The sequence below is a fragment of the Arachis stenosperma genome, chromosome 4, assembly GCF_014773155.1.
Source record: "Arachis stenosperma cultivar V10309 chromosome 4, arast.V10309.gnm1.PFL2, whole genome shotgun sequence".
NCBI classification, from domain to species: Eukaryota; Viridiplantae; Streptophyta; class Magnoliopsida; order Fabales; family Fabaceae; genus Arachis; species Arachis stenosperma.
Window position 1 is genome coordinate 67,277,217 of NC_080380.1, and position 6,689 is coordinate 67,283,905.

At 41.9% G+C, this 6,689-nt stretch overlaps 1 non-coding gene across 1 annotated transcript; it reads left to right on the plus strand.

The window, feature by feature from the left end:
* Nucleotides 1-5,330: 5,330 nt before the first annotated feature.
* On the plus strand, nt 5,331-5,434 carry LOC130977970 (small nucleolar RNA R71). Its single transcript, XR_009085636.1, has one exon. It is a non-coding gene; the product is annotated as a small nucleolar RNA R71 (small nucleolar RNA).
* Nucleotides 5,435-6,689: the final 1,255 nt, after the last annotated feature.

Below are 6,689 nucleotides of genomic sequence, written 5' to 3' on the forward strand. Positions count from 1 at the left end.
AGTGAATGTAATTGCCGGCATGTTGAGTGCTTTCTCCTCTCCTTCGACATGATATACTTCTTTGAGATATCTTTTGCGAGAGGATTTGAAGATCCCACCTGCTGTGAATCCACCGTGTATCATGTGGACATGTCTTTCTGGTGTCCGAGGTGATCGTTCCGTTCGTTCGGTATCTTCATCCCTTCGTCTCTTTCTTTGATCATCCCCTCGGGTGGCCAGGAATCGATCTAATTTTCCTTCTCTCACCAATTTTTCTATGATGTTTTTTAGGTCGAAGCATTCATTTGTGGAGTGTCCTCGGACTCGATGGTATTCACAATATTCCTTTCGGTTTCCTCCTCCCCTTTTGCCTTTGAGTGGCCGTGCTGGGGGGATTTTTTCTGTATGGCAAACTTCTTTGTATATCTCGACCAGGGATGCCCTGAGAGGGGTGTAGTTATGGTATTTTTTGATTTTCTCCCCTTGTCGATCTTCTTTTCTTTTGGGCTCCTTGTCTTTGTCTCGGTAGGAGGCCCCCGATTTTGAGGTTTCTCCTAATCGAGCGTTTTCCTCCATGTTGATATACTTTTCTGCCCGCTCCTGCACTTCGTCTAAGGAGGTCGGGTACTTTTTTGATATAGATTGGATGAAAGGTCCCTCTTGTAGGCCATTGATGAGTCTCGTGATGGTGGCCTCCGTTGGAAAACTTTGTATGTCCATGCATGTTTTGTTGAATCTCTCTATGTAGTTGCGGAGGCTCTCCCGATCTCCTTGTTTGATCCCTAGTAAACTGAGTGCGTGCTTGGCTTTATCTCTCTGAATGGAGAATCTGGCTAGGAATTTTTTAACTAGCTCATCAAAGCTTGAGATGGACTTCGGGGGTAGGTTGTCGAACCATCGGATCACTGTCTTTGTGAGAGTTGTTAGAAAAGCCTTGCAGCAAACAGCATCTGGGACGTCCGTGAGGTACATTCTACTTCTGAAGTTGCTGAGGTGGTGGTTAGGATCCGTGGTGCCATCATACAGGGTCATGTCCAGGAGTTTGAAGTCTTTTGGAATTTTGGTTTTCATGATTTCCCTGGTGAACGGGTCTTGCTCTTTGCGTGAATTTTCCTCGAGATTAGCCCGGGGGGATTTTGATTTGAGATCGGCTTCCAATTGCTGTAGTTTTTCTTCCAACTCCCGACGTCGCCGCACCTCTCTTTGGAGATCTCTTCCAATTTCTCGTTATTGTTGGTTTTCTTTTTCCAGTTGTTTTAGGCGATCCAGGAGCACTTCTATTGCCCCTGAATTTGGTGAGTCTTTGTCTTTGTTGGTTTCCGGAGTGTTTTGTAGCGTGACATCCGCGTTTTTGTGCGGTGTCCGATCCTCTAGACCTGAATCATGGTCGTTGTCATGGTCGTCCGCCATGTTGATGGGATGACTTTCAGGGTCCCCGGCAACGGCGCCAATGTTCCGAGCGTACCCAAAACTGTAGGTCGATCTCAGACAAGACCTTCTGTGCTGGTCGGAACCGATGTGTCCGGCTGGTGAATAGCGGCCGGAGCTGGCGCGTCCGACTTGTTGGACTGAATGTGCCGCTGATCCTTTGTCACCGAAGGATGGGAGGTACCTGCAAGGGACTCCGATGCTTAAGTTAGCAAGGGTATTAAGCAGGTATTGAGTAGAATCAGAGTATGAGTTATACTTAGGTGCTCCAGTGTATTTATAATGGTGAGATGTGACCTTTTGGATAAGATAAGTTAGTTATCTTTATCTTATCTTTATCTTCGAGTTGAGGTCAACGTATCTTCGATGGAACCGCCTTTATCTCTATTGGCTTGGGTTACCCTTGGATTTGGGTCGTGTTCCTCTGTTTCGGCCCTTTACTGGGCTCTCCTGTCGATTTGGCCGAGCTCTTTGAGAAGAGGTCGGCTCTTCGGACCTGAGGAGGTCGGTCGCTTTATCTCCAATCATCCCGGGTTGGATAGCTCGACCCAGGGTATGAATAGCTCTCTTATTTGCTCCATCCTCTTTTTGGTGATGGGCTTGTCCTCTTTAATGAGAATGTCTTCCTCGATGACAATTCCAGCTAAACTGCATAGGTGGCAAATAAGATGAGGGAAGGCTAACCTTGCCAAAGTTGAAAGTTTGTCAGCAACCTTGTATAGTTCTAGAGGTATGATCTCATGAACTTCCACTTTCTCTCCAATCATGATGCTATGGATCATGATAGCCCGATCCACAGTCACTTCGGACCGGTAGCTAGTAAGAATAATAGAGTGTTGGATGAATTCCAACCATCCTCTAACCACGGGTTTAAGGTCATGCCTTCTCAATTGAACCGGCTTGCCTTTGGAGTCTCTTTTCCACTAAGCTCCTTCCAGACATATTTCCATGAGGACTTGGTCCAACCTTTGATCAAAGTTGACCCTTCAAGTGTAGGGGCGTGCATCTCCTTGCATCATTGGCAAGTTGAATGCCAACCTTACATTTTTCGGACTGAAATCTAAGTAATTCCGCCGAACCATTGTAAGCCAATTCTTTGGGTTCGGGTTCACACTTTGATCATGGTTCTTATTGATCCATGCATTAGCATAGAACTCTTGAACCATTAAGATTCTGACTTGTTGAATGGGGTTGGTGAGAACTTCCCAACCTCTTCTTCGAATCTCATGTCGGATCTCCAGATACTCATTCCTTTTGAGCATGAAAGGAACCTCAGGGATCACCTTCTTCTTGGCCATAACTTCATAGAAGTGGTCTTGATGGACCTTTGAGATGAATCTCTCCATCTCCCATGACTCAGAGGTGGAAGCTTTTGCCTTCCCATTCCTCTTTCTAAAGGTTTCTCCAGCCTTAGGTGCCATAAATAGTTATGGAAACACAAAAAGCAATGCTTTTTCCACACCAAACTTAAAAAGTTTGCTCATCCTCGAGCAAAAGAAGAAATAAGGGAGGAGAAGAAGAAGAAAATAGAGGAGATGGAAAGGTTTGAATGGTTCGGCCAAGTGGGGAAAGAAGTGTTTATGATGTGTGAAAATGAAGGAGGGATGCGGGTTTATATAGAAGTGGAGAGAGGGGTAGGGTTCGTGTATTAGGGTTGGGTTTGGGAAGGAAAGGATGTGAATTTGAATGTTGAGGTAGGTGGGGTTTTTGGGGAATAGTGGATGGAGGTGATTGGTGAAGGGTATTTGGGGAAGGGTGTTATTGAAATGTGTGAAGAAAAGAGAAAGTGAATTGGGGTAGGTGGGGATCCTGTGGGGTCTACAAATCCTGAGGTGTCAAGGATTTTCATCCCTGCATCATTCTGGCGTGTAAACGCCCTCTGAGTGCTGATCCTGGCATTAAACGCCAGGTTGCTGCCCATTTCTGGCGTTTAACGCCAGCTTTTCTTCCCTTTCTGGCATTGAACGCCAATTTGGTGCCCTTTTCTGGCGTTAAACGCCAATCTGGTGCCTTTTTCTGGCGTTAAACGCCCATAATGGTGCCAGACTGGGCGTTTAACGCCCATTCTGCTACCCTCCTCCTCTATGGTGTGCTGTTTTTAATGCTGTTTTTGAATTTGCTTTGATTTTTGCAATTGTTTTTGTGACTCCACATGATCATCAACCTAAAGAAAACATAGAATAACAATGAAAAATGGAAATTTAACATAGATAATGAAAAATTGGGTTGCCTCCCAATAAGTGCTTCTTTAATGTCAATAGCTTGATAGTGAGCTCTCATGGAGCTTCACAGATACTCAGAGCATGTTGATGGCCTCCCACCACCAAACTTAGAGTTTGAATGTGGGGGCTTGGGTTGACTCTGTGTTCAGAGAAGCTTTTCATGCTTCTTCTCCATGGTTGCAAAGGGAGATCCTTGAGCCTTAAACACAAGGTAGTCCTCATTCACTTGAAGGACCAATTCGCCTCTGTCAACATCAATCACAGCTTTTGCTGTGGCTAGGAAAGGTCTGCCAAGGATGATGGATTTATTTTCATCCTTCCCATTGTCTAAGATTATGAAGTCAGCAGGGATGTAAAGGCCTTCAACCTTTACCAAGACATCCTCTACAAGTCCATAAGCCTGTTTCTTTGATTTGTCTGCCATCTCTAGTGAGATTCTTACAGCTTGTACCTTAAAGATTCCCAGTTTCTCCATTACAGAGAGTGGCATGAGGTTTATGCCTGACACCAAGTCACACAAAGCCTTCTCAAAGGTCATGGTGCCTATGGTGCAAAGTATTAAGAACCTTATGGGATTCGGTTTCTTTTGAAGTATCTTTAGCTGAGCAAAGGTGTTTAGTTCATTAATGAACAATGAAGGTTCATCCTCCCAAGTCTCATTACCAAATAATTTAGCATTCAGCTTCATGATTGCTCCAAGGTACTTAACAACTTGCTTTTTAGTAATATCTTCATCTTCTTCAGAAGAAAAGTATTCTTCAGAGCTCATGAATGGTAATAGGAAGTTTAGTAGAATCTCTATAGTCTCCAGATGAGCCTCAGATTCATTTGGTTTCTTTAGGAGGGAACTCCCTAGTGGTCGGTGGACGTCCCATGAGGTCTTCCTAATTGGGAATCACTGCCTCCTCACTCTCTCCAGGTTCGGCCATGTTGGTCATGGTGATGGCCTTGCACTCTCTCTTTGGATTCTCTTCTGTATTGCTTGGGAGAGTACTAGGAGGAGTTTCAGTGACTCTTTTACTCAGCTGACCCACTTGTGCCTCCAAATTTCTTATGGAGGACCGTGCCTCAGTCATGAAACTGAGGGTGGTCTTAGCTAGATCAGAGACTATATTTGCTAAGCTAGAGAGGCTCTGCTCAGAATTCTCTGTCTGTTGCTGAGAAGATGATGGGAAAGGTTTGCTATTGCAAAACCTGTTTCTCCCACCATTATTGTTATTGAAGCCTTGTTGAGGCTTTTATTGATCCTTCCATGAGAAATTTGGGTGATTCCTCCAGGAAGAATTATAGGTGTTTCCATAGGGTTCTTCCATGTAATTCACCTCTTTCATTGCAGGATTCTCAGGGTCATAAGCTTCTCCTTCAGAGGAGGCTTCTTTAGCACTGCCAGATACAGCTTGTAATCCAGTCAGATTCTGAGAAATTATATTGACTTGCTGAGTCAATATTTTGTTCTGAGCCAATATGGCATTCAGAGTATCAATCTCAAGAACTCCTTTATTCTGAGTTGTTCTATTGCTCACAGAATTTCTTTCAGAAGTGTATATGAACTGGTTATTTGCAACCATTTCAATGAGTTCCTGGGCTTCTACAGGCGTTTTCTTCAGATGAATAGATCCGCCTGCAGGATGGTCTAATGACATCTTGGATAACTCAGACAGACCATCATAGAAGATACCTATGATGCTCCATTCTGAAAGCATGTCAGATGGACACCTTCTAATCAATTGCTTGTATCTTTCCCAAGCTTCATAGAGGGATTCACCTTCCTTCTGTTTGAAGGTTTGAACTTCCACTCTAAGCTTACTCATCTTTTGAGGTGGAAAGAATTTAGCTAAGAAGGCATTGGCCAGCTTTGCCCAAGAGTTTAGGCTGTCTCTAGGTTGTGAGTTCAACCATATACTAGCTCTGTCTCTTACAGCAAAAGGGAAAAGCATAAGTCTGTAGACCTCGGGATCAACTTCATTGGTCTTAACAATGTCACAGATTTGCAAAAATTTAGCCAGGAACTGATGAGGATCTTCCAAAGGAAGTCCATAAAACTTGCAATTTTGTTGCATCAGAGAAACTAATTGAGGCTTAAGCTCAAAGTTGTTTGCTCCAATGGCAGGAATAGAGATGCTTCTCCCATAGAAGTCGGGAGTAGGTGCAGTAAAGTCACCAAGCACCTTCCTTGCATTGTTGGCATTGTTGTTATTTTCGGCTGCCATATCTTATTCTTTTTCAAAAATTTCTGTCAGGTTCTCTCCAGAGAGTTGTGCTTTAGCTTCTCTTAGCTTCCTCTTCAGAGTCCTTTCAGGTTTAGGAACAGCTTCAACAAGAATGCCTTTATCCTTGTTCCTACTTATATGAAAGAAAAGAAAATAAAGAAAGTATAGAATCCTCTATGTCACAGTATAGAGATTCCTTGATGTGCCAGAGGAAAAGAAGAATAGAAGGATGAGGTAGAGAGAAGAATTCGAACTTATAGAGAGGGAGGGGGTCCGAATTATTAAGAGAGGAGGAGTGTTAGTGATTAAATAGAAAGAGATAGCAGAGAGAAGAAATTCGAATATCAAAATTAAAATAATTGGTTAATTAGAAAGATTTTTGAAAAAGTGGTTAGTGATTTTCGAAAACTGTAAGTGAAAAAGTAGTTAGGTGGTTTTGAAAAATATGAGAATTAGTGAAAAGATTTGAAAATCAAATTTTGAAAAAGATAAGAAATAGTGATTAGTTGAAAAAGATAATAATTTTGAAAAGATAAAAAGTTAGAAAAGGATTTTGTAAATAAAAGAGATATGATTGAAAAAAAATTAATTTTAAAAAGATATGATTGAAAAGATATGATTGAAGAAAATTTGATTTTTAAAAGGATATGGTTGAAAAAGATTTGATTTTTAAAATTGATGACTTGACCAACAAGAAATTAAAAGATATGATTCCAAAATTCAAATATTGAACCTTTTTTAACAAGAAAGTATCAAACTTGAAATTTTTGAATCACAACATTAATTGTTAGCAAAGATTTTTGAAAATATTAAAAGAAAAATGAAAAAGATTTGATTTTGAAAAAGATAT